The sequence below is a fragment of the Ovis canadensis genome, chromosome 2 (genome assembly GCF_042477335.2).
Source record: "Ovis canadensis isolate MfBH-ARS-UI-01 breed Bighorn chromosome 2, ARS-UI_OviCan_v2, whole genome shotgun sequence".
NCBI lineage: Eukaryota > Metazoa > Chordata > Mammalia > Artiodactyla > Bovidae > Ovis > Ovis canadensis.
Window position 1 is genome coordinate 1,060,222 of NC_091246.1, and position 27,754 is coordinate 1,087,975.

Genomic DNA, 27,754 nt, shown 5'->3' on the forward strand with positions numbered 1-27,754 from the left:
TCCGCGGCCCCGCCCCTCCATCACTGGGATCAGGGAAGATGGCTCTACCCCACTTGACCCTCCTCACTACTTAAAAGCCACCACCGACGACCCCCTTTGAGGGCTGTTCATTTTGGTGGAGCTAAAGGTGAAAGGTCACAGTCACATCCAACCATGAGGCCCGTGACCCTGGTTCCACCTTCCAGGCCGAGGGGCATTTTTAGGCAAACTTCAGATTGCCCTTTAACCCTCAGATCAAGCCCCAGAAACTGTCCAGCTGTCTCTGCGGAATGGTGGGTGTGACTGCAAAGAGCACATCCTGGAACATCACTTATTTATCTTTCTTTCCCACAGTTCCTTGTCAGTCTCAGCCTTGTCCATGACCCGAAGGAGGATTAAGTCCTACCGGGCAGTGCTCAGGGGCTGTGGCTCCCGCAGTGAATCCCTGAGGGTCAGCAGCGGGTCAGGGCGTGGAGGGAAGGTGCTGGGGCGCAGGTGCCCAGAGGCGGTGGAGGTGAAGGGCCTCGGGGGCCTGGCAGGGACGCAGGGGCACAGGGCCTGCGGCATCTCTGCGGCCCCGGGCGAGCTCTATGCGCGCATCTCTGCAGCCCCAGGCGAGCTCTGTGCGGGCACTTCTGCGGCCCTGGGCGAGCTCTGTGCGCGCAGGGACGCAGGGGCACAGGGCCTGCGGCATCTCTGCGGCCCCGGGCGAGCTCTGTGCGGGCATCTCTGCGGCCCCGGGCGAGCTCTGTGCGGGCACTTCTGCGGCCCTGGGCGAGCTCTGTGCGCGCAGGGACGCAGGGGCACAGGGCCTGCGGCATCTCTGCGGCCCCGGGCGAACTCTGTGCGCGCATCTCTGCAGCCCCAGGCAAGCTCTGTGCGGGCATCTCTGCGGCCCCGGGCGAGCTCTGTGCGGGCGCGAGCCTCTGGGAGAGGCTGGACCGCGCCCGCGTGTCCGGAGCAGCCCTCGGGTTCTCTCCGGCGTCTCGCCCGGGGCGGCCTGGGCCCTGCCTGGGCCCTGCCTGGGCCCTGCCTATGGCTTCCCCACACCCGCGGGCTGTGTTCCGAGCCTGTCCTGTCTCCGCCCCTGCGGGCCCGCGTGTGAAGGCTCGCGCGGCCCAGAGGCCTGGGGCAGAGGAGACCCGCGGCCGTGACCATGTGGCGAAGCGCCGGGTCTTGTCCCTGAGGACGCATGGCTTCTTTTCCTTTTCGGACAGCGGGCAGCGCCCAGTCGGACGGCAGGGGGCCCGGGAAAGCTCCCAGTGAGCGCTCCTCCTGCTCGGAGGTTCTGCGACCCTCTGGTCCAGACTCACAATCAACCTGCGCCTTCAGCCACAGGCGTTAAAACCAACACGGATCTGTTTCCTGAGGTGAGGCCATCCTTTGAAGAGAAACGTGAAGCTCTGATAAGATTAAACATGACTGGCTGCCTTAGGAATCTTCGAAACCACCTAATTTTAAAGTCTCTCAATTAAAACAAAAATTCAAGGCAAACGCTTTCTTGCCAACTCGCTTTCCTTATATCTGGCAAACTTGGACTCTCTACTGAGAAGATATTTTACACTGATTTAAAAATACTTGCCTCAAAACAAATGCCAATTTCAAATAATTCTGAAATTTTTGATCCTGACTGCAGACACAGCATTAACACACTGGGCCTCCCGTCGGCTCTCACTGAGGTGTCTTCTCAAGCCCACCAAACCCCGAGTCTTTCTCAGGCAGCACCGGACACATGGTCCTCTTGCTGGCCTGGGGGCCCCTTCTTTCTGCGGCTGAAGCAACCCACCGCCTAATTTCCAAGCTGTGCTTTCTATCCCCAAATTGAGACACCCCCAAGATTCTGCTCCTGAGCCTCTCGCCTCACCCTTGGCAATTTCTTTACTGCATGAATTTAACTCTTACCTCTAATTAAACAACACAAAGTTTTACCTCCGAGCCTGCTTTCCCGTCATGCTTCTCCTGAATTCCAAGTGTCTGCCGCATCCCTCAACCCAGAAATCCAGGGGCTCCTCAGACGTATCGCCCAGGTTTGCCCACACCATCCTGACCTTCGCAGTCACTTTCCTTGAGCAGAAAACCACCGTCGACTCTCTCCACGCCCCTTGGAGTTTCCAGTCAGCTGCAAGGTTTTGCAGTCTTTCGGGCTCAGCTCTGAGGCGACTCCCAAGCTCCCCTCTGGCCTCCCCCTGTCCCTCCTGCAGCCCCCACCCTTCTGGGCTCTGGGCTGCACTGCCTCGGCCCCAGCCACCCCTCAGTCTTAACCACCCTCAGCGCTTTGCTGTTTTCACCACAGGAAAACTTTTAAAAATCTTGTGCAGAAACCCCACCTATAAGATGGCTGGAAATGAGATGACACTCAGGATGAGGTGAAGTGGGACGGGGGGTCTCACTGGCTTTCTCAGTTGAGGCTTAGCAGAGTCTAGCTGAGAAGTCCCTTCCGCTCGGAGTCCTGGGGTGGTCCACCCCAAAACCGACGTGAATGTGGAACCCCCTCATCCGAGGTCTGAGTTCCAACCCCACGGCAGTGCCGCCTACTGAACTGCGGGGTCCTGAAACGTGCTCCCCATCACATTTACCCAGCACGGTGGTTCACACCGAAAAGTGCCCTGTGGAATCTATTGAATTGAAACCACCTTAAAACCCAGCACATGTCAGAGGCATCCAGTCTGCTTTCTACATAAAAGGAGGCACAGATAACTGGGAAGATCAGCAGCGTGATTTTTCTCATCAAGGGGAACAGACTGGGGGAATTTTGAGATCTCTTAAGAACAGCCATTGGATTGTTTTCAACGGGTGTATAAATATGCAGCAGCCGGCAGAGCTGGCAGCTCTGGGGGCTCCCGGTGGGCTGGCCTGTGAGGACTGACAGCTGTCTGACTCACCTGCGGCCGCCACGGGGCAGGAGCATCCATTTACATCCATTTACATACAGCATTCCTGTCACCCAGCTCCCAAACCTGCATATGGGATAGGTTTTTTAAACAAGGTAGTGTGACCTATGGCAATTATATTCAAACCTGATATTCAGAGCAAGATACAAGAAGCAGAACACAAATCTAAACCAATCAATTACGTGCCTGATTAGGACAAAGACAGGCAGAGCCTCAGGGAGAGATGGAGAAGCCTGCAGCTGGGTGAGGGCATGTCTTCTCACACCTGGGGCTTTAAAAGAGGGGCAGTGCCCAGCGCCTCGTACTTAGACCTCACTGGGCACCGCAGCGGGCACCGCAGCGAGCTGGGTTCTGCATTAGGGTTTAACGTCTGATTTCCAGTTTTGCTGATAGAACAAAACCAGGCCAGCTCCAGTGTCCCGTCCCCACCGCATGTGACCTTTGTCAGTCTGAACCAGCCTTTCTCCAGGTACCCTGTGGGTGACAGTCAGATCACGTCCGTGTCCTCTGCTGTCCACCTGACCAGGTCAGAGGAGGGTTGGGTGGGTTTCTGGGGGCCGTGCTGATCTCGGACCTCGTGTCCCACTTGCCCTGGGGGAGGGGTGGCCGGAGGGGCTGGGAGGACAGCATTAGGAAGGGCTGGAGGAGCAGGTGCACGTGAGCCCCCGGGCGACCCCAGGCGCTGATTTCCCACCGCCCTCCAAAAGCGCTGGCCTCACTGAAATTGCAGTTTCTCGCTGGACTGCTGTGGCTGCTTTCAGAGGTCCGTCTTCTGGCACTGGGTCAGGGGCCACGGTTGGCCATCGCCGATCACGGAGGTCAGCCTTCCTGACCCAAGGCTGAGAGGTGGGGGGACCCCTGGGTTCCGTGGTGGCCTCCGTGTCAGCCCTGCTGCTGCAGAGGGGGAGGCGCTGGCTGTCCCCTGCCCCCCACACGGCCACCCCCAGAGGAGAGGTGCACATGCCCGCCCGCGCGGCTGCTGGCAGAGCCCTGGGGGTGGCCGCTGAGGAAGCCAGCACCCCCGCTCCCCGAGGAAGGGCAGAGTCAGCCCTCGTGGGTGTGCTCTCGAAGGGTGAGTGGTTTTCACTGAGCAGGAAGGGTCAAGCCACGAGCAAAGGAAACAGGGGCCCCGGAGGGAGGGGTCGTGCAGGAAATCCACACACAGGCAAGCTCGCCTCAGCGTCACCAGGGAGCGGCCAGAAACCTGGTTGGAAGGACAGAAGCTCCCTGACAGCTGGCCGAACACGCTGATAAGAGGGCCTGCTAAGTAGGCTTCCGCAAACTACGTCGGCTTATTCAGCGGTACTGCTAGCATCACAGGACAGAACGCGGCGGTCGGATACGAGCTGACTATGTTCGTACATCAGGGAGGCAAATTAAGAGAGTAATGTACAGGAGAGATACCATATGATCACCAGCAACATCCTTCAGAGGCTGGCTCAACGTGGCCAAGCCAGGCAAGGTCCCGTTCACGGTGCGGATGGCCCGGGGAGACGCTGCAGTCACTGTGGAATGGCGCGGCCGGGATGAGAAGCCGTGTCAGTGGCCCAAGGGTCCTGGAAGGGCTTGCGTGCAGCCCCGAGACGACTAGTGGTCCATCTAGAGCAGTCTGCAGTCAGGGACCCCTCCTGAGAGCAGAGCGATCAGATGGATTTTTTTTTTTGAGCAAGAGCCTTTGAACCTCAATTTCCTTATCTGTAAAATGGAAGTTTTTCTGAAAGTCTTTTTCAGCTCTAACATTTTAGAATTTTCGAGAAAGCTTCCAGGTATTCAACAGGTCAGAGTGAAGGACCCTGTTGTAAATGTATCAGAAGGCGAAAGGTGATTTTTGTAAAGATGTGTAATCACCCAAGGCAGTCGTTTCCACTTTAGACTAAGGTGGCGGTAAGCTACGTGAGTGCAGGGCTGGCACACATATGACCACGCCCACGTCAGGCTGTGCATGCAGGCACACCCACGCGAGTGTTACAGCTTCACTTCACAGGCTCACCGTGCCTCAACGATGTGTTAGAATTACCTTCCTGTGCATGAGATAATCTAGGTTGTATTTCATTAAAAATAGGTCTAATAAATTATCTTAAAAACTGCCAACTGAAGAATTGCACATAATTTAGAAAATTATTGGCATCTGACAATGTTTGTGTGTCAACATATCCTGACCAAACCCCTGTTTCTAGGTGTAAGACGACACAAAAGTAAATACACAAAGCCACACCACACTTTCCAATCGCTCGTCTAACAGTTATCCATGCTTATTTGCATATTTCATAATTTTTTAACGTTACTTCTTCCTTCTGAGGCAGGGTACCAAGCACAGACCACCTTCTGGTGGCGTGCAGGTACAGTGCGCGATTCAGAATGTCTTAGAATACCCAGATTCATACTTTGTCTCTAACCTCTGATCCTCACCTATTACGTGCTCACTCACTCATTCCTGTATCTTCACTCTGTAAATACAAACTGCAGGCCTACTGTCTGCCGGCTGTTGTTCTTAAGGCTAGAGATTCATGTCAAGGAATAAGAGACAGCGATTGGCCTAACTATAATTTAAACAGATACTAACCAGTTTAAGATATTTCCTTCTTAGCTTTGTTAGAAAGGCATTTGTAAGCTGAATGTGTATCCTTAGAAATTACGCAGGAGTTACAGATGTTGATTTCTTCAAAAGTACATTGAGGCGAAAGATCACGACTGTGTAATAAGGCCCCTGAAGGTACAGCGAAAGGCAATGGGAAACGACGAAGAAGTCTGAGCCAACAGGATCTGTGCATCGCTTTAGTTATGAAGCAGTCTGTGTGCATCGCTTTAGCTACACGTTTCAGCGGCCTTAAGCTATGTCTCTGTTTTGACTGCTACGCAGAGTGACCATACAGTTCAGTGCTGATGGGCACCTGGCCCAAATGTCTTCACTTTTCAAAGTTAAATCAGATTTGTAAAATCTACATTAAGCTCTGATGAAAGCACTGGCCTCCAGGGTCTCATGTGGTGAGGATGCAGCTATCCTCACTGTTTCGGTTACGTGTCGAGTATTTCCTGACTTCCCTGCTGGCTCAGTGGGTAAGAATCTCCTGTCATGCAGAAGGCACAGGAGACTTGGGTTCAATCCCTGGATGAGGAAGATCCCCTGGAAGAGGGAACAGCAATCCAGTCCAGTATCCTTGCATGGAGAATCCCAAGGACAGAGGAGCCTGGTGGGCTACAGTCCACGGGGTCGCAAAGGGTCAGACACGACTGAGCGATTAACTTTCACTTTCATGTTCTAACAGAAATGACAGGGACTGGGGGTCTCGGGATAAAGACGCCTCTCTGTCCTGGCTGCTCTGTCTGGCATCCAGACATTCTGGAAGACGCAGAGACTTGAACAGCTCACCAAGCCCTGGTGGGGGGTGTGTGCACTCTGGACGCCCCGAGGCGGGGCCCAGCGAGGACCCCCTCCCTGACTCAGTGTCCCATTCGAACTTCTGTTCACAGTCACGTTGCGGTGAGGAGGGCTCAATCCTGACAGATAACCACACCGGCTCCTTTAGGACCCAAGCAGGGAGCGCTCACAGGTGGGTGCTGGGAGGGCTGGTCAGGACTCTAAGAGCCTGCGGGCGAGCTGTTCAGCTCCTCTCATCTTAAAAACAAGATAGAGGGTTAAAACTTGCTACGTTCTCTTACAGCCATTTCTAAAAGTCTGACAAACACTGAGCGGAAATTCACTCAAAAAAGAATGTCATTATCAACAGGATTCAGACACCCAGACACAGGACATACCCCGAACGTGACGTCGGACTCAAGGCTTCCTGGGTCGGCCTGGAGCCCCCAGCTCCCACCCTGTCCTTTCTCCCCAACGCCTTCTGCACCCAGGGAGCCGATTCTGTCCACACACCTGTTCACGTCGGAAACAGGGTCACCGTCCATTCCTCCCTTCCCGTCGAGTCCGCATATCAACAGTCTGCACAGCTCTGCCTCCCAAACACCTCTCATGGCACGGGCGTGACTTGAAGAGTGGTCTTGGCCGAGAGGAGACTCCCACGCGCACGAGTGGCCGGCCAGCCTTCTTCCCAGGACCTGGATGCCTGCCATCCTCCCCAGATCCCCCCCTGCCCTCCTGGTTCCCAGGGGCCTCTCAGGTGGCTGGGCTCCACCTGCCGTGCGGTCAGGGGCCGTATTCACCCATCTGTGCTCCCGTGAGAGTCTCGCTGTTGGTCCTGCCACCGGCTACATCTCCCCCTCTTTGATTCGTCTGCCGCGGCCTCAGTCACAGGCCGGCCACGTGTACACCCTGGCAACCTTCACAATGGCGTCCAAGCTCCAACATGCCTGCAGGGTCATTCATGAGGCGGCCCAGCTCCCCCTCAGATCCACCTGCTTTGAAGGACCCGCCAGCTCTCCGGGACCCTTCACCGTCCCTGCCCTCCCTTCCCTGACCCCGTCTTAGTCCTGGGGGATCCAGCAGAGGAGAATGGACCCAGCACAAAGGCGGGGGTAGTGAGGCTCGGGTAGCCCCCCCCCTACCCCCCGGGAATAAGGCAGGGTCAGGAAAGAGAGGGCGGGGACAGCCAGGCATCCTGTATCGCCGCCAAGCATCCTGCGCTGAGCCGCCCGCCGCCCGCCACGCGCGGCCACTTCAGGACCTTCCGCTCTGTGTGCCGTCCATCCCCACGGTCCCGGCCTGCCTGGCCGGCGGCCAGGGAACACTTGTCGAGAGGACAGCGTTTCACTGAGTGCTTGTCCCGCTCTCAGCACCACTGGGGACTCTGTGTTCACGAGTCTCTCAAATACTGTGGCGTTCAGTCCTCCCAGCATCATAGGGACATCTGAGGAAAATCTGCGTATGATCTTTACTTGTTTATGGACAAACTGCTGGTTCCATACGCTAGTCAGTCAGTGGACTGACTTACTACTGTTGCGAAACTGGAAGTTTAGCCTCTGAAGGACGATTCGAAGTTGATCCTGCGGATGGGGCAAACATGGTTCACTGAGGATGAGCTTGGTTGCCGCTGAGGAATAGTCGGGACTTTGGACCCAACGTGTGTGTGAGTGTGCGAGTGTGTGCAGGCGTGTGAGTCAAAGTGTGAGTGTGAGGGTGTGCGTGAACCTCTGCAGGATGAGCTGGTCGCTCCAGGCAGTGGCAGCGTTTCGGGCTCACCGTGTTTGCCCAGATTTCCGGGTTGGTTTGGCCTCACCAGGCTCTGCGTTTGGGGACCAGGGCCCGCCTGCAGGGTGACCTTCTCCCTTAGCACTTCACCTGCCTCCGCTGGACTCCTGCGGAAGGAGCGGAAGTCCGTGTGCATCTGACACCCACACCTACACACACCTGGTCCATCCAGCAAGTCCTTGTGAACGAATGTCCCCTGGGCACAGGGGCCGGGGCGATTGGAGCCCGCAGAGGACCCTTCCCCACTCGATTCCACACAGCCTCTGCAGTCAGAGGGCCCAGGGAAGCGGCTGATGGTCTGGGACATCGTCCTGCCCAGAAGTGAGCCAGGCACTTATAATGTGCAGCTGTGTGCATCCAGGTCAGAAAATCAATTGCAAATGAATTTTTTATTCACATTTTCAAGTTCTGCAAGGAACTTGAAACATGCATGGCCTTTTTAATCAATTAACCTCTTCTCAAACAGCTTATAAAAATTGTGATAGTTATTTGAGAAAAATACTGATGCTTTATTTTCTGTCAATTTCTAAAGAGTAAGTCATTTGTGAGGGGCAGATCATGGGATGGGGTAGTTATTTGCAACTCTGAAGTAAAATTTTTTCCTATTAGATGTAAATATCTTCTATTTCACTTATTATTCTATCAATTTCAGGTCAAAACTACTCAATGATCGGCTAACTTTTTTTATTGCATTTGTTCAGTCACTAATGCCAACAACATATCCACAGTAACATATGTGCTATGAAACAGGAAGAGCTGGGGACAAATGAGACAAAAGGGAAACAGGGTAAGTCGTCATGAAGAACACAGTTTTGATGGTTTCACCTTCTCTGGAAGGATATGTTTGCTTGTAAAAATGCACTTATCTAAAAATCCAAAGGACCTGGGGCTCATTCTACAAAAATCTCACGTGGTAAGTGAGCGTGAAAACACACCGCCGTTGCGCTCCTAGTTTTGCTGCTGGTAACTCGTTCTTTTTAATTCAGTTAAAGCTTTGAGTAAAGGCAGGACTTGAGACGTGCGTGGATTTCCTGGTGTGTGGCTGGTGGCTGCTGGTGAAGACAACGCCTCTGCCGCCTGGCTTCCTCGGGGACACCTGCCCACCCCGCCCAGGGTCCCCTGTGGGGCAGGCCCACCTTGGGGCTTCACGCTGGGATTGGGGGGAGCATCTGCTCTGCTCATGAGCTGAATGGGAGTCACTGCTGGATCATGCTTCGGTGAGTCTCAGTTTCACAAAGACGTCCGTCGTCTTTTACCAAACGTTTCCTCCAGCATACGCGTGTCTTCTCGGTCTGGGGAAGGGGATTGGGGGCGGGACACTGCACCCCCACAGCAAGAGCACATAGTGTGTTGCCGTGGAACTGCTCCCCTGCTTCCCGGAGGGGTGCGTCCCTGTGGCAGGCTGGCGGGCTGTTGGAGGAGGGCGGGGTTCCAGGGACCTGCATCCCGCAGCCAAAGCAGGTGGTGTCAGGGACTCGTCAGCCGCTGGTCCAGCCAACATCTTTCTCAACAACAGTGCTCCCACTGAAGCCCTCGTATGTGGTTGCTTAGAACCTGACGGTCTCAACAGGAGGAAAGTTCTTGCCTTCTGCTGAGATTTCAGGGTGCAAGGACTGCATTTAAGTTCCTGTAAGGAACCCGTTTCATGCAGCCGCGGTTCATCCCTTTAGCTCTGTTACCAAACATCCAGGGTGTCCGAGGTGGCCCAGTGGTAAAGAGCCCGCCTGCCATGTGGGAGACCTGGGTTCAGTCCCTGGGCTGGGAAGACCACCTGGAGAAGGGAACATCTACCCACTCCAGTATTCTGGCCTGGAGACTTCCGTGGACTGTAGAGTCCATGGAGTTAGTTGTGAAGAGTCAGACACGACCGAGCGACTTTCACTTTTGCTTATGTTAACTTGAACTGCGGACTTTGTCTTCAAGGCAGCTGCACGGCCTCTGAAGGACAGGTGTAGGCTCTGAAGGACGCGTGAAGGACAGACGAGGTGAGTGAGCGGTGTGACTCCCGCGACACCTTCCCGAGTCGTCAGCTGACTCAGTGCCCAGAGTCACAAGGCTACACATGGCGCGCTTAGTCACACGGCCCCTGCGCCTTCTTAGGGGCTCAGCTCTAGCGCATGAGCTAGAGTTGGTGTGAGATCGCCGCGGTCATTCGGTGAGACCGCTTGCGCTTTCCTCACCCGTAATCACCGTTGGGGGAAGCGGGCTTCTCAGGCCCCCGTCCGCTCTGCCCTTCCGACCTCACCTGCCAGCGGCCCCGAGGTCAGCACCACCCTCCAGGTTCTCGGGTGACCCTCCCTCAGCCTCTAAGCCTCACAGACCAGCCACTGTCCCCCTCCTGCCTCATTCTGGAAATCAGCCCAGCGGCAGCCTCTGGAGCTCAAAGCCAGGCGACTGGGCGTCCTGGGTGCTTCCCACCACCAGGCTCCGCCCCCTGCATCCCCTTGCCTGGCAGCCTGCCCTCCACCTCCCTGCACCCTCCAGCCCCGTCTCAGGTGACCTGACATCACCGACACCCTGCTGGTGACTCAAGCTCTCCATCCCTCCATCTCCATCACCCCTGACCCTCCCTACACGCGGATCCTCCTCCCCTCCAGCTCAGGAATGGCCTGGCCTCGCCTCATCATGTATGACTGTGAGAGCTGGACCGTAATAAAGCTGAGCGCTGAAGAATTGATGCTTTTGAACTGTAGTGCTAGAGAAGACTCTTGAGAGCCCCTTGGACTGCAAGGGGATCCAACCAGTCCATTCTGAAGGAGATCAGCCCTGGGATTTCTTTGGAAGGACTGATGCTAAAGCTGAAGCTCCAGTACTTTGGCCACCTCATGCGAAGGACTGACTCATCAGAAAAGACCCTGATGCTAGGAAAGATTGTGGGCAGGAGGAGAAGGGGACGACAGAGGATGAGATGGCTGGATGGCATCACTGACTTGATGGACATGGGTTTGGGTGGACTCTGGGAGATGGTGATGGACCGGGAGGCCTGGCGTGCTGCAGTCCATGGGGTCACAAAGAGTCGGACACGACTGAGTGACTGAGCTGAAGTGAACACCTCATCAGTGAGACAGAAACGGCCCCATACAGCGGCCCCGCCCCCCGGTTCTGCGCCCTACCTGCCCCCCGCCTTGCAGCTGCGCCTGCCGGGCTGCTTCTGGTCCCTCACGGCTGCTCTCCGTCTGCAGCGGAGCCCTGTGCCCTCCTGTCAGGAGACCCCCACCGCAGGTGGCCTCCTTTCCTGCCCTGCCCCTCTCTCCTTTGCACCTGTCTTCCGTAAAATCGAGCTCAGTGAGCACAGGGGTTTGCTCTGCTCTCCATGGGGTCCTTGGCATCTTGGGGTGCCCATCCCTTCAGGGGTGCCCAGTAATAAATGTTAGATAAGTGAATAAATAGCTGTGGACACACAAAAGGTATCCAGTTATCCACACATTGGTACAAATGAACATCAATTTACAAGTAATCTCCAGGGAAGATGAGGTCACAGTTTGACTGAAGGGTAGTTTGATCGGACACATGGAAATAGGGGCACGGGACTAGGCAGGAAGACATGATTTTTACCATTTTGGTTCACAGAGAAGGATTCCATTAAACAGATTTTTTTTCCCTAGAAAATGAATGAATGAAGAAAAAGCCCAGCCAGGTACTTTTCCTGCGCTATTAGCCTAACTAACTGAAGTATTGGTTTCCCGGATGAAGGCTTTAAACTTATTATTTTGTTATCTCTCTTTCCTGTTGCTGTTTAGTTGTGACCCCGTGCACTGCGGCTGGCCAGGCCCCTCTGTCCATGGGGTCTCCCAGGCAGGAACACTGCAGCCCGCCAGGCCCCTCTGTCCATGGGGTCTCCCAGGCAAGTGCACTGGAGTGGGCTTCCGGTTTCTCCTCCAGGGCATCTTCCTGACCCAGGGACCAAGCCCACGTGGCCTGCCTTGCAGGTGGGCTCTTTACCACTGAGCCAATCTTCTTTCAATCTGTCTGTCTCACCCACATATGTGTTGCTTTTGTGCCTTAACGTGTTACACATTTACATACAATGAACAGATAAAGAAAACAGTAAGACAATGTCTGCTGTTAATATCTGTGTGTAAATCGTGCACAATTAAAGTTATAAAGAAAAAGTTTCTTTGTAATTTAAAGCCACCATACTTGCGACTCACCATCAGAATTAGATGGACCTGAAGTTAATTTTTGTCAGCAGCTACATATGCAAGTGTTTAAATACAAATAAAGAGAGCTACATAATGTTAAAACTCCCCCCAGGAATCTCCCACCTCACACAGCAGGATGCGCAGCTGGCTGTGAATATGATGGGAACCAGCACATGATCAAGACGGTAACAGAAAACACCCGACGGGCTTTGAGAAGTGCCAGTCTCCCGCCCAGACGCAGGGTGGAATCAAGCCTGTGTCTGTCAGTTCAGATGTCCTCTTGCCTTCATTTTGTAAAGGGACTCAGGATTTAACAGACCTGAAGGCAAGGACGGTGACTGAGCGACAGGGACCAGTCTAGTCTCCCTACCTCCAAACCCAAGCCTGGCTGCAGGGATGGGCTGGCTCTTTAAACAGGACTGAGATCCACAGTCTCTTTAAAAATAACTCAGTTCACAACAAGGACTCGGTGTCCCTCTCCCTCCCCCACCTCTATTTTGGGACGCCAGCCCTGTTATCACGGAGCAGAATGACATTCACAGCAGGTACCACTGACACACGGAAATTTGTTGGCTCAGTGGCACTAATTGGGTATCTGTACTTGGGAGGATGATGGCGCAAGGGGGAGGTGTTTAAACCTGTGAGTTCAGAACCCCGTTTAGGGTCCATTTCCATGTAAATGAAGAGCACCCGCAGCTTCTGTGCAAGGCACTTGGTAAGACATCCAAGCCAGCCCCAGACTACAGGGAGAAGCCTTGAGCAAGGAAACTGATACAGCAGAAAACCGTTTCTCCCTCACCTTCTGCATGCAAGATTTATGCAAGAAACTCCCATTAGCACTAATGAGACTTATGCATGTAAATCTCCCATGAAACGACAGGGGATTAGCCCCATCCATCACCGTGCAGACGTGGCTTCCAGGGAGGCTTCGAGCAGACAGACCGCCTCCCCTTGAAGTGCTGAGGCAGCAGAGCTCAGCGAGGCCTGGGGAGGAGGGGTCCCCACGGAGCCACAAGGCGAGGGGTGGGGGGCGGAGAGGCTGATCAGCAGGAGCGGGCAGGATTCAGAGATCGCAGGCAGAGCGCCCTCCTGCTCATGACACCCCACAAGCACAACGAGACCGGTGACCCGCCGTGCACAGATGGGTTCTCTGCCCGTCACAGTTCCACACTTTCTCTCAGGAGGACAGACGACGCATTCCCAGCAACCAACTGTCCCCAGCGTCCTGGCAGGCTCTGCACACGCCGGGAAGGAGACCTGTTGCCTTTTTCCCGGCATCGCTGCTGGTGGAGATTCCGTCTCCGCCAGGCTCCCGGGTGGAAGGGCTGTCTGATCCCCGGGACGCCTCTCCTCTCCCCCGAGTGTGCATGAAAGCCACCCATGCGATAAGGGCTAACATGATTTTTATTCTGGTCAAATGAGAACATATCCACGAGGCGAAAGAAAATGATACAAGAGAGGACAGTTGTATTTCCTCCCCCAAAGAAAAAATACATAAACCTCCAGTGGCCATTCTAGAAACTTCTCTGGGATGCGGCTACTTGAAAATCCCCTTCTAGGCGTGAGAAGGAAGTGGGACACCACTCAGCTTTACTTCTTCAGCACCCGCTACACCGGCTTAGGCTCCTACATCGAGCTGCAATGTCCATTGTCTGGCAGGAAATTTTAAAGCTCGGCATATTACTTCTTTATGGAAGCATAAATTCCACTAACTCCATAGAGAGGGGACTGTTGACATTAGCAGACTCAGAGGTTTAATGATAAAACCTCTTCCATGGAAGATGTTGCCAGTTATTTAAGCAGAATGTGTCTCTCCAAACACACAAACGATGGTAGAGCTTTATAAATAAAATGGCGAACAAACGTTGAGACCCAAGGAGAGGGTGTGAACTGTTGTTAGGGAGGAAATATGAAGGTTAAAACAAGGTCTGCGTTTAGCTTTGACCAGCGCCACACAGGGCCCCAGCGAGGCCTCGGGATGCACGTGTCTCACCTGTGGCGGACTTTCACTCTCCCGCGGGTGTGTGCAGCCCCTGACGGGAGAGGGGCGCCCCCAGCACCCTGGGGTGTGGCAGACGCGGACCCCGAGCGCGTGGAGGGCACAGCCATGCAGTACGTGCTGCACCCGCTCTGGGGGCGCTTCTGCTCTTGGGGTGTTTCTGGAATTTTATAACATGCAGTCTGATGTTCAGAACTCCTGGGGCGGGGAGCCCCTGGGTCCCTTCCACCCGCTGCCCCTGCAGACGGCTCCGGGCGGCCCTGTGAGGTCGGGGCTCCCTGGACACCTCTGGCTTCGGAGGCTTCCCTGGTTCAGCGCGGGGGAAATGGGAGGCAGGGCATCCCGACTCTGCAGCTTGGTGTGGAAAAGCATGCCACCCTGAAGTGCTCACAGGCCTGCGGGAGGTCAGGAGGCGAGCGAGGTCACGGCCGCGGGTCAGGAGCCGACCTCGCTCCGGGCAGCGGGACGGCCGTGGAGCCCGGGCACGCTCCCTGGGTGACCCTGGGCCTGCAGGGGGACTCGGGGCCCCCGTCACCCCCACCCGCGCGGCCTCGCCTGCTCCCCACTCCGGCTCCAAGCAAATGCCCATGGCCAAAGGCGGCTCCTCTCTGCTGGGAGGAGAGGACTGTCAGATCAGACGCTCCCGTCGCAGTCCGGGGTGGGGGAGCGATTAGTCACTTCGCCGCTGCTTTTCAAGACAGCGGTGGCCCTGGACTCTGAGACAAGTTACGAGAAAGCAGAGTTCCACCATCACCCAAATTTCAGAAAAAAACAAAGCCCTTTTCTTTCTTTTTCACTATCTGTAGTACCTTATAACATCACGCTTAATAAATATTTTTATAATGGCAGATATAAGAGGTATAAAGATGATTTAAGCAATACTGACGAACCACTATGAAAATGATCAAAAAGCATTATGTGGTGAATTAGGGATGATCTTGAGACGAATCACAACGGGAAATTATTGGGCTGTCTTCTGGGAAGGGTGCACAAAAGCGGTGAACTCTGAGTGTTGTTAACAGCATCGCCCCGTTAGGCAAAACTGTGTGATTTAGCGGCAACCTAGCAGTTTTACAAATTCTTGGTGTGCACGCTTGTATACACACAATACATGCGCACACAGGTCATATCTGTTGTGAGTACACGCGGAGTAGACACAAGGGTAGTCGTGTGTGATGTTTGCACAGGGCTTCAGGGACACGGTGGAAAGGCTAGTCCCAGCTTGTAAGTCGGGAGCCTAATCGCCCACCTAAGCTTGAATCCCATCTGTGCCATTTTCTGTGCAATGCTGGGCCTTTTATTTAATTTTTCTATACATATGTTTCCTCTGATAGAAGTTATGGATAGATGGAAGAGGAGCACAAGGTGTTTCGAGGACTGAATGGGATGTGGTGAGAGGTACTTTGAGAACAGAGCTTGGTACTTTTGTTCAGCTGCTCAGTCATGTTCAGCTCTTTGCAGCCCCACGGACTGCAGTGCACTAGGCCTCTCTGCCCTTCTTATCTCTGTTTGCTCACACTCACGTCCATCGAGTCAGTGATGCCACCCAACCATCTCATCCTCTGTCGTCCCCTTCTCCTCCTGCCTTCAGTCTTTCCCAGCATCAGGGTCTTTTCCAATGAATCAGTTTGCCTCAGGTGGACAAAGTATTGGAGCTTCAGTTTCAGCATCAGTCCTTCCAATGAATATTCAAGACTGATTTCCTTTAGGATGGACTGGTTTGATCTCCTTGCTGTCCAAGGGACTCTCAAGAGTCTTTTCCAACACCACAGTTCAAAAGCTTCAATTCTTCGGCACTCAGCCTTCTTTATGGTCCAACTCTCACATCCACACACGACTACTGGAAAAGTCATAGTGTTAACTAGATGGACCTTTAAAATTTGGCAAAGTGCCTCTGCTTTTTAATGTGCTGTCTAGGTTTTTCACAGCTTTTCTTCCAAGGAGCAAGTGTCTTTTAATTCCATGGCTGCAGTCACCATCCACAGGGATTTTGGAGCCCAAGAAACTAGTCTCTCACTGTTTCCATTGTTTCCCCATCTATTTGCCGTGAAGTGATGGGACTGGATGCCATGATCTTAGTTTTCTGAATGTTGAGCTTTAAGTCAGCATATTCTCTCTCCTGTTTCACCTTCATCAAGAGGCTCTTTAGTTTTTCTTAGATTTCTGCACTTGGCTGGTATCATTAGGGCAGAGTTTGGTACTAGCAGATACTTAAGGAACACGGGCTTTCCCAGGTGGCTCAGTGGGAATACTGAGAATACTCCTGCTAATGCAGGAGATGCGGTTTCCATTCCTGGGTTGGGAAGATCCCCTGGAGGAGGAAGAACGAGGGTCCTGCCCACATCCAGAGGAGCCCCGTTTCCGCCTCGTAGCTCGAGATGGACAGAGAAACCTGGCAGGCTTCAGTCCATGAGGTTGCAAAGAGCCGGACACGACTGGCCGTGCATACACACAATGAGCCCTCAGCACTCATCACCAGCGTCTGCAGTCCGCAGTATTGCCATGGGCTCCGCTCCACTCGATCTAGCCCTTTATCCCTATTTCACAGAAAAAGAAAGTAAGACTTTGAAGGGATTTTCCCAGAGGAATACAAATGTTAATCGGCAGGGCTAGGACGAAACTAACAGCATTTGTCAGCTGTTTTAAAGAAATCTGCTTCAAAGGGTCAGAGAGCAGAGATATATGAGCAGAGCTATTCCAGCAGATTCCTCCTTCTGGATGAATGGTGCACTTTTCTTTAGAGTAGGCACCATTCGGAACACAATTCATGCAGTTTTTTGGGGGAAGCAGATATTGACATTGGCTGGGAGTGCGATCTCCTCCTTGGGCCCGGGCTCAGAGGAGACTCGGTTTCTTGGAGCAGCAGCTGCGGGCAGCCACAGGTGCCCAGCTCGCAGCCGTGGTGGCTAACTGGGCCACACGGATGGAAAATGCCTCAGATCTAAGCCTTGTGCAGTGCTTTCTCACTTTCACTTCTCCCGTGAGAGCAAGCCCCGGAGTCCTCTTGACTGGGGGTGCTCGGGGATCTGGGACTGTGGACAGGAAGTAAGTCCACGGGGTACCAGGGGTCACTGCCAGTTGAGCAATGGTGATGGGACCACTGACCCTTAACCTGCACCCTTCTGGCACTGAGCTATAACCTAAAGGGTAGAACCCGGGAAAGCACAGTCCTGGGAATCTATAGCTCCAAGGCGGCAGGCGATAAGAATCTGGATGGCCGACTGTGATCACGCTGGGCGCTGGAGGTGGAAAGGGAGGTGGGCAGAGTGAGAGCAACCAGCCGGCAGCTTCTGGGATGAAGAGCGCTGGATCGGACCATTCTGGAGGCTCCCTCCAAAAGGACCAGGAGATGGAGCCAGACCGCATTCTCTCCCGCGGGCTGCAGAAGTCACACCCGTTTCACCAACACCAAACATAAGCCAGGAGGAATCAGATCGTTTGTCCCGAAAAGCAGCGGCCCCTGCTGAGTGACCGGCATCTGTTCCTGTCCCTCGACTGCATCTCTGGGTTGCGTTTTCTCCTGCATAGAAGGTCGCTCCCAATTCATACGTCTAACGACTTAACCTTGCAAGACCCAATTCTGGGTCCTCTGCAAAGACATCTTTCCCATCTGTAATCAGAGCGAAGCTCTCTTTTTCATCCTCCTAAATCATCTTCCCCAGGTCTCTGGTTGCCAGGAGAAGTGACCGAGCTCCTCACAGGGGCTGGGAGCAGAGATGACCAGGCTCTGCCCTGCCCCGAAGGAAGGAGCCTCAGGCCTGCTTACTGTGGTCCTCTCCATGGGGACCCTCTGGGGACTGTGACCATGCCTCATTCAACTTATATCTCCTGAGCCTAGACACATTCGTGGCACAAAATAGGTACTCAGCATTGCTGAACCAGTGGGGGACATGTGATTCATACATAGTCTCCCTGGGCACACGGGAAGAAAGGGTAGTTATGAACAAACCCTTTCTTTTGTGTCCTTGTTTGGCATCTGCTCGACTGCTAACTTCTGAAATACTTTCACTGGGCTTGGAAATAGAGTTGCATTAGTGATTGAAATGGGAAGGCTCCTTGAAATTGGTGATTTGTGTAAAATGTAGATCTCTGAACAAAATTCCTTTCTATCCCATCACTGGCCACCCACATCTGGTGTCTGTGTGGTCTTGGCTACTTATTAACTACAGCTTTTTAGCAGAATCACTTACGGTCTCTAATCTCGCCTTTGCTGAGCTCTGAAGTGGGAAGAATCATCACTCAGACTCGCAGAGTTTGGGAGGAATTTAGTGCTTACCCGGCGCTGATGTACAGGGCAAGGCTCGGTCACGGGTAGGTTTTGTTGCGTCAGAAATGACACAGGAGGGTCATTAACCACACATTCAAATACGTGGCACTTTTCCACACTGTTAGCACTGACTCTGGTCTTGAGTGGTGCCTATCATACCTAAGTTTTTTATCTTCTAGACTAACTATGAATAAACAGCCAGAAAGCTTACCTGATGGAAGAGGCCAGGTGGAATCTTCCATGACATTGGTGGTTTTCTGCTAAGGAACTACTGATGTCAAAATTCTGAGTTTTAAGAACTTTAACAGAAATTGTCTCTTCATTCTCAGTGAAGATTTGTGTAAAAGTTTATATTTATCATTCCTGTTTAATTGCTTATTGTTTTCCAGACCAGGATCAGAAGAAAAGAAAAGAAAATCTTATTTTTTTTTTAAACTGAAAAAACATGTATTTACAGTAATGTTGCCCGTTCAAATTGGATAGGAAAATTCACTACCATAAAGTATAGAATCCTCTATTTCTGTCTGATTAAGAAACTTGGCCATGCAATTTATATTTTCGAAATAATCCCCATCAAGAGTCTAATGTCACTATTTTGCAGAAGAAAGGTCCGTCCTACAATTCATATGGGCTCTCCAGGAACCCCCAAATAGGCAACACAGTCTTGAAACAGAAGAACAAATTAGGAAGCTTCATATTTCCTGATTTCAAAACTTACTACAAGCTCACAGCAATCAAAACAGAGCGGCACGGGCAAAAAGGCACCAACAGGCAAGGAGCAGGAGAGGCAGCCCGTAAATGAACCCTCGACACGCGGCCCAGCGACTCTCGACAAGGGTGGCAAGGCCACTCAAGGGGAAAGGGCCGTCTTTTCAACAAATGGTGCTGGGAAACCGGATATTTACATGCAGAAGAATGACACTGGACCCTTACCTTACCCCATATACAAAAAGTCACTCCATATGGATTAAAACTCAGAACCGCACATAGGAGCTAAAGCTATACAACTCTGAACAGAAAATATATAGGAAAATCTTCACAATGTTAGACTTGGCAATGGTTTCTTGGATATGAGACCAAAAATCACAGAACAGAAGAAGGATAAATTGGACTATGTTAGAATTAAAAGCCTTTCGCTGTCAAAGGACACTGCCAACCAAATGCAAGGCAAACTGCAGAGTGGAAAAAAGATATTTACAAACCACTTATCTAATAAGGGCTTAATATCCAGAATATATACATGACTCTGATAACTCAGTGACAACAACAAAGCTATCTGATTCAGGCAGGAAGCTTCTGTGGACATTTACCCACAGAAGACACACAAGTGGCCAATGAGTGCATGAAAAGACCCTCAACCTTTCTATCATCAGGAAAACGTAAGTCAATCACAGTAAGATGCCACTTCACACCCATTCACATGGCTGTGACCAAAAACAAACCCACTGAGACACGGCGCTGGTGAGCATGCGGAGAAACCGGAGCCCTCGTGCATGGATGGCGGGAACGTAAGTGCACAGCCATGATGGAAAACAGCATGGAAGCTCCTTAAAAAATTAACATCCGATCAAACAGTCTCACATCTGGGTATACCCATGAGCAGAACTGAAAGCAGAGATTCAAACAAATATTTGTACACCCACTCAGTCGCGTCCGACTCTGCAACCCCGTGGACTGCAGCCTACCAGGCTCCTCCCTCCATGGGATTCTCCAGGCAAGAGTACTGGAGGGGGTTGCCATTTCCTTTTCCAGAGGATCTTCCCAACCCAGGGATCGAACCCAGGTCTCCCACATTCCAGGCAGATGCTTTAACCTCTGAGCCACCAGGGAAGCCCGGGGTTCCACAACCCATTCATTCATTCAGAGCATCATTATTCTTAGCAACGAGAAGGTGGAAGCAACCCAAACGTCCGTTTACAGAGAGTGGATGAACCTAATGTGGCCTCTGCCTACCACAGAGTCTTATTCAGTCTTAAAGAAGCAGGGGATTCTGACGCCAGCTACAATGTCACGCTGTTAAAATAACCAGCCACTAGTGGGCTCCAGTCCCCGGGGTCGCAAAGAGTCAGACCCGACTTAGTGACTAAACCAGCACCAAAGGACCGATATTGTATAATTCCGCGGAGGTGAGTGCTTAGCGGAGACAGAGTTTAAATCTGGGGAGATGAACAGGTTCTGGAGACAGGCGGTGAGGGTAGCGCTCAGCTCCGTGGATGTGCTCCACGCTGCTGAACTGCGCACTTAGAGATGGTTCAGGTGGTCAGTTTTACATTCAATGTATTTCATCACAATTTAAAAAAACCCTTAAGGAAGAACATTAGCCATCACTGGGCGTCTCCAAGGCCCTGACTCTCATGGGGCACGGCAGCACCAAGGGAGGCTGACCATCCCTGACCGAAGCGACCTGTGATGACCCCGGACAGTGCACACAGGCCCTCACTAAAGACACGTCTACCGTCCTTAAAGACAGAGTCCCTGAGTAGACTAGCAGTGGAAAGAGAGATCTGATTGCAAAGCAACTCTGTACAAAGGGACTTCCCAGGTAGGGCTAGTGGAAAGAATCCACCTACCAGTGCAGGAGACCCAAAAGACCCGGGTTCGATCCCTGGGTGGGGGAGACCCCCTGGAGGAGGGCATGGCAACCCACTGCAGTATCCTTGCCTGGAGAGTCCCAAGGACAGAGGAGCCTGCCAGGTTATAGTCCGTGGGGTCACACAGAGTCGGCCACAACTGAAGCGACTGAGCAGCCATGCTGTACAAAGAAGCCCCCACACCACCAACAACGGCCGAACAGACCTGGTAATCTGGCTGTGAAACTGCTTTCTAGATAATGTTGTAATTATATAAAAAACCATTTGAGTCTCTGTTTAGTAATAGTGATAATTTCTGACGTTGTACTGAGTGTATGAAGGTTAAGGACATTCTACCCTTGATCAAATACAGAATCCTTCGTCACAAACCTGTCTTTGTGCTTTTTCAAGTACATGTTAAGGTAATACGCACATGTCTGCACGTGGAGCCTGGAGTAGGGCGCGGATCCTTACCTTTACGTGGCCCTTGGATCGCCATGCGTCTGTGGACCACCTGGACCCTTCCCCGACGGGCTGTTGTGGACAATGCCAGAGACACAGACTCTTGACTGGACCCGATAACTACATTTTTTCCTCCTCCACGAGGTGCAGTCGGTCTAGAGAAGAAGAGAGGGCAGAGGAGTAAAGTCGATTTCCATAGTGCAGGAAGGTCCCACCTGGGGTCCAGACACCAGGGAGGCTCGCCTTGAGGAGGAGAGGGGACGACAACCAGCTGGCGCACAGACACGCCGGGGCGCTCTGGGGGCACGCCAGGAGGCTCCAGGGGCACGCCGGGGTGCTCGAGGGGCACGCCGGGACGGTGTCATGGTGGACTCACTCTCCATCAAGGATTCCTTGTAGGAAAATCTCTTTAGAAAACTAAACTACTTTCGTGACGTCAAGGTTACACAAAACTGCAACTGCGGTCTCCTGAAACCAAGTGTGAGAGCTAGTTTTGATTGAGTCTGGAAATCGTAAAGCCAGTATGAAGTATTTAGAAGCGAATTAGGGATGCAGAATAATGTGTCTGCGTGTCAACACAGAGCTTCTAGGTCATAGGTTGTCAGATGCGTTTTTACTTTTTTCATCTTCTCCATTCAAAGGACAGTAAATAAGCTATAGTCCTTCCCACAGAAAAGGCTTTACAAGGACATGCTATTTGCTAATGAAAAGGGAAAGCAAAGTACAACCTCTTAAGTATTCATTAAAAATTTTTATTTGTTGTACCTATAAAGCAACAACCAACTGTAGTGTTTAAAATGGCCTTTGTGCATAATCTTCTATGATGAATATTTGCATATGGGCACAGTTATTCTGAAGATGTCACTAAATTGGTTACCAGTGGTTTGAATGGGATTCGAGGCAGTGGTTTTATGAAAATGCATCTTAATTCTCATCATATGAAGAACATCAAAGAAGACGAATTTAAATAAATCTTATAAATCAGCCAACACAAAGCAAAACAATTACGCGATTGAAAAATAAGTGAAAAGGATGATATATTAATGATCAAAGCCACGTCATCTGTTACTTTGCCAACACTTTGCTCAACAATCACGTTTCAGCGAACAGTTTCCACATTTCACTTTCCTGGTAATCCCAGGAAGTCACCACTGTGGCTACAAGCATTTCCTAAAGGGCTCAGGCAGCATCACATGGTTCCCCTTCTTTTCAGGGAATCCATGAGGTTCTACCCTGCAAGGACAAAGCTTACCCTGAGGGGCAGTCAGGAAAAGGACAGGCTCTCCAGGGGCGCGATTAGGATCTACGAGACCCTAATCTGTGGACAACGCTCCGTTTGGTGCATGCTCTGTTCTCCACCCTCACATTCAGAAATAAATCGGCGAGTTGAGAAAACATTCTCCTTCCCGTGTAGACACCACCTTGCTGAGGCTTTCTTGGACCCGCTCCTCCAAATAGCACTGAGTCTGCACTTCCACCCTTGTGACAGGCTTCCCTGGTTCCCCCAGGCTCACGGGGAGCTGGGGTTCCCCACAGACATGAGACACCCTGTCCCCTTTTGGAAGACGGACAGAACCTAGGGTGGCTGTCAGCAGGAGACACCACGTCTCCCCTAGAGGGGTCTTCACCCCCCAGTCATGTGTCAGATGTAGATTAAAAACTCATTGACAGATGGATTCCAGGCTAAATGCCCCTGAAGGGTATTTGACGCTTCTGACTAAATGCATTATCTGTTTTGATTTAAGATGACTGAGATGTAAAACAGAAATTTCTTCTTTAAGGCAGAAGCTCAAAAAAACAGAATGAAGGCTCCCGAGCCAGTTCTTTGAACAAAATGCGTCTCATTGTGTAAGAAACATCGGAGCATCTGTACGGTGGAGCCCCTCGGGGACACGCGCTCAGAAGACGCCGCCTTCCAGGTGCTCAGGTACGGGCCAGAGGGCCACGCCCCTGCGGTCCTGCCTGCTCCCGTGCCTGCCGCCCCTGCTGCTTGCGGTGATTTGAGACGGACTCCCCAGGACGAGCTCCCGGAGTGTTTAGTGAGTAGCTTAGTTGCCAAACGCAAATGACGCAAGTAACACTAACAGCAGGGGCGCCTTTGGGCGCTGTCACAGCTCCCCTCACCCACATCGCTCAGATGAGGCTCGGGCTTTCCTTATGGCGCCGTTGTATGGAAGAACTGCACTCTTTTCACTTTCTTTTAAACTACCTGCTTTGAGACAATCGTAGATAATCCACATCCAGCTGAAAGAAGTGGTGCAGAGAGCTGAGCCAGCGATCACACCTGTGCCCAGCACGCCGTGGGCTCACCCGCCCCAGGCATCCGGGGTGGCGGGCGGTGGTGAGGAAGGGGTTCATGTGGGTGGGGGGATTCCCTTCCCAGGAACACAAATCATCGTCTCATCTTAAAACAGTACATGATAAAGACGTAATCTGAAGTAGAAACTCAGTTTTAGACCACTGCATTATAAACGGCTGTATTATAAAATTCATTTTAACTTTATCTTTATTAATATTCATGACCTAAGACAGATTTTGACTTTCTCCATTTAAGAGGACGAGGTATTGCTTAGTTTTTACATGAGTCATGTAGTGAATAAACAGCATTCTTTGTCCCCAGTTCAAGGATGATCGGTAACTTCCTTTTTGGACTGACTATATATTAAGAGATAGACTGAAATTCAGTCACTCATCCTGTCGTGAAAGACAGACATCCATGACCCTTTCTTTGAAATGTTCGCATTTTGGATGGGAGAAAACATTTCCCTGTTTCTTCCTTCCTTCCCTCCCTCCTTTCTTTCTTTTGTTATTTTTAAAACGTGTTTCCTGGTGATGAGGGAGGACCTGGTGATGAGGGAGGACCTGGTGATGAGGGAGGACCTGGTGATGAGGGAGGACAGGGTGATGAGGGAGGACCTGGTGATGAGGGAGGACCTGGTGATGAGGGAGGACCTGGTGATGAGGGAGGACAGGGTGATGAGGGAGGCCCTGGTGATGAGGGAGGACCTGGTGATGAGGGAGGCCCTGGTGATGAGGGAGGACCTGGTAATGAGGGAGGCCCTGGTGATGAGGGAGGCCCTGGTGATGAGGGAGGACAGGGTGATGAGGGAGGACCTGGTGGTGAGGGAGGACATGGTGATGAGGGAGGCCCTGGTGATGAGGGAGGACCTGGTGATGAGGGAGGCCCTGGTGATGAGGGAGGCCCTGGTGATGAGGGAGGACAGGGTGATGAGGGAGGACCTGGTGGTGAGGGAGGACCTGGTGATGAGGGAGGACCTGGTGATGAGGGAGGACCTGGTGATGAGGGAGGACAGGGTGCCCCAGGCTGGGATCTGGAAGTACTTCTCCATCTGTAACAAATCATAAAAGGGTCACCTTTAGTCTCGTTATGTGTATAAAGTGGTTAGAAAGCTACTGTGATATAATTTTCACTCTCTCTAATTTTTTCTTCCGACCTTTTAAAAAGACCATCAGAGAAACTGTGCCGAGCAGTCTGAGGACTCTGCCCCGTGAGTGTGCCGTGGAGAGCAGGGTGGACCATTCTCTGTGCCGAGCAGTAAGAGGACTCTGCCCCTGTGACTGCGTGGACTGCAGCACACCAGGCCTCCCTGTCCATCACCAACTCCTGGAGCTTGCTCAATCTCATGTCCACTGAGTCGGTGATGCCATCCAACCATCTCATCCACTGCTGTCCCCTTCTCCCGCCTTCAATCTTTCTCAGCCTCAGGGTCTTTTCCAAAGAGTCAGTTCTTCACATCAGGTGGCCAAAGCGTTGGAGTTTCAGTTTCAGCATCAATGAATCTTCAGGACTGATCTCCTTTAGGGTGGCCTGGTTGGATCTCTCCGCCCAAGGGACTCTCGAGAGCCGTCTTTCCTCCAGTTCGCTGGTCTCTTTTCCTTTCTGTCTGTTGGCTTGCTCTGGTTTCCTCCCTCTTGGAGGATGTTCTCAGGCATCTGAGGACCCTCGGCGGTTGCTGGCGTTTACCTGGGCAGCACTGGCGTGTCTCCTGGATGGATGCCCTGCTCACGCTCACATGGGAGATGCACCTGGATCTGGGCTTCTGTGTGGTCCGCGTGTGGTGAGTGAGAACTGGACTCTGTGCGCAGGCAGCATGGGCTTTGCATCCAGCCTTCCACGGCGTGCCTGTGCGCTCTTGGTGAGTTACGGAATTTTTTCTCTGCATCAGTTTCACCATTTGCAAAGGGGTCACCACAGAAGAGCTTATGAAGTTTATAAAACTTTCAAAAAGTGGCACGTTATTGGATTGTGTCTCCTACACAGTGATAGCTACAGAAGGGTGTTTTGAACCAGTCAGTTGATAAACAAGCACCTGTCACCGAGGAATCTGCTCGGCAGAAGATTAGGGGGATTGTGAGGGGCTGAATACTCAGCCTCTGCCCTTCCTCTGGGTCCAGCTTTCTGCACAGTGTCCAGCCTCAGCCCCCCAAGAGCCCTCTGCTCTGTTCCACCAGAGAGTAAACCTGGAGTTCTCTGCTGGAAGGAAGAGATCTCTGGGGTCTACATGGCTTTTAACCTTTCAACCAACTCACCGGTTAACAGTGCAGCTCCGTGTCACCCCCGTGGGGCCTGAACCTGCCGGTCCTAGAGGTGTGAGCGTCCTGGGGAGGGTCAGAGCCCACCCGCCTCCCTGCACCTCCCTCCTCTCCTGTCCCTGCCCTCTAGCCTCAGATGGGTTGCCATCGGCTCCCCTCTGTTCTGTGTCTTTTTTCTAATGCCCACGACTCTTCTGTCATTTTAGTGGGACTTGAGGCGAGAGCAGAAGCCAGTGTTCTTGAATCTGCCATCTTTTACTGAGCACGCAAAGTCTAGCATCTGTTCATCTCTTTACAGGAAAGCTGCATTCTGGGAGGAGCACAGAGGAAACACAGAAGGTTGTTTTTTTCCAATCCTTTCCTCCAAAAAACAGACATCTAGAACCCATCTTTATTCTGAGCTGACTCTAACTAGATTCGTGTACTGAGTACAGGCGTTTATGCCTGTTCAGTTCTGTTCAGTTCAGTTGCTCAGTCCTGTCCGACTCTTTGCGACCCCATGGGCTGCAGCACGCCAGGCCTCCCTGTCCATCACCAACTCCCGGAGTTTACTCAGACTCATGTTCATGGAGTTGGTGATGCCATCCAGCCATCTCACCCACTGTAGTCCCCTTCTCCTCCCACCTTCAATCTATCCCAGCATCAGAGTCTTTTCCAAAGAGTCAGTTCTTCGCATCAGGTGGCCAAAGTATTGGAGTTTCAGCTTCAGCATCAGTCCTTCCAATGAACACCCAGAACTGATCTCCTTTAGGATGGACTGGTTGGATCTCCTTGCAGTCCAAGGGACTCTCAAGAGTCTTCTCCAACACCACAGTTCAAAAGCATCAATTCTTCGGCGCTCAGCTTTCTTCACAGTCCAACCCTCACACCCATACATGACCACTGGAAAAACCATAGCCTTGACTAGATGGACCTTTGTTGGCAAAGTCACGTCTCTGCTTTTGAGACCAATGAGTAAAATTTTTTCATTCTGCCTCAATCGTCTGTTGCCACAGTCGTTTCCTCTCGGTTGCATCTCTCTGCCGCCACGCACCAGCTTTTGCCAGTCCCCTCTCCCTTCCCATCTGATGTCCTCTTTCCACACCTTCCAGGCCCATGTCTGCCAGCTTTCCACATCAGTTCTGCCTTTTGGTGTCGAGGCCTTTCTCTCCACATGCCTCCCCTTCGGGAATGACAGGAGGCTTCCTCCCTCATGGGACTGTGGCCCACTTACATTTGTCTCTAGAACACGGGCAGAAACCAGGCCCTGCAGAGCAAACAGCTGGTACGTGCAAGGCGAGCCCTGTGGCCTCCCGCAGACCCCCAGGCTCCTGTGTCCCCCGCTCTTCTCCGGGGTCTCGTGCGGCAGCGCCCAGAACGCTCCGTCTTCACCTCCCTCAGACCCCCAGGCTCTCATCCAGTCAGCATGCTCTGTCTTCACCTGCCGCGGTGCGGTCGCTTGTCGGATTCCTGAGCCTAGACTCGGAGACGCAATTCTGCGTTCCCTCCATCGCATCCGCGAGAAAGACACTGGGAGGGCTTTCCCTTTCCTACCTCCACAGCAATATCTGAGTGGAGAGTCCAGGTGGAGCGACTCTCCCTAGGATGCTGGGACATGTCACTCCGTTGCCCTCCTCCTCCTGGGGATCGTGGCCGTGTCCTCCCCACCACTGCCCTGACTGCCCCACTTTAGAGGGGGTTCAGAAGTAATGCCCAGGTCCCCCCTCGTCCTCAGCGTCAGGGTTCAGGGAAAGCACACGCTTCCCCG

At 52.5% G+C, this 27,754-nt stretch overlaps 1 protein-coding gene across 1 annotated transcript in view; it reads right to left on the reverse strand.

The window, feature by feature from the left end:
• MYT1L (myelin transcription factor 1 like) overlaps positions 1 to 27,754 on the reverse strand; it is a 394,605-nt gene that overhangs the window by 145,496 nt on the left and 221,355 nt on the right. Inside the window, exon 3 of the mRNA XM_069573812.1 lies at positions 21,466 to 21,608. The gene's annotated coding sequence lies outside the window, so the exon portion shown is untranslated. The remainder of the gene's footprint in view (positions 1 to 21,465; positions 21,609 to 27,754) is intronic.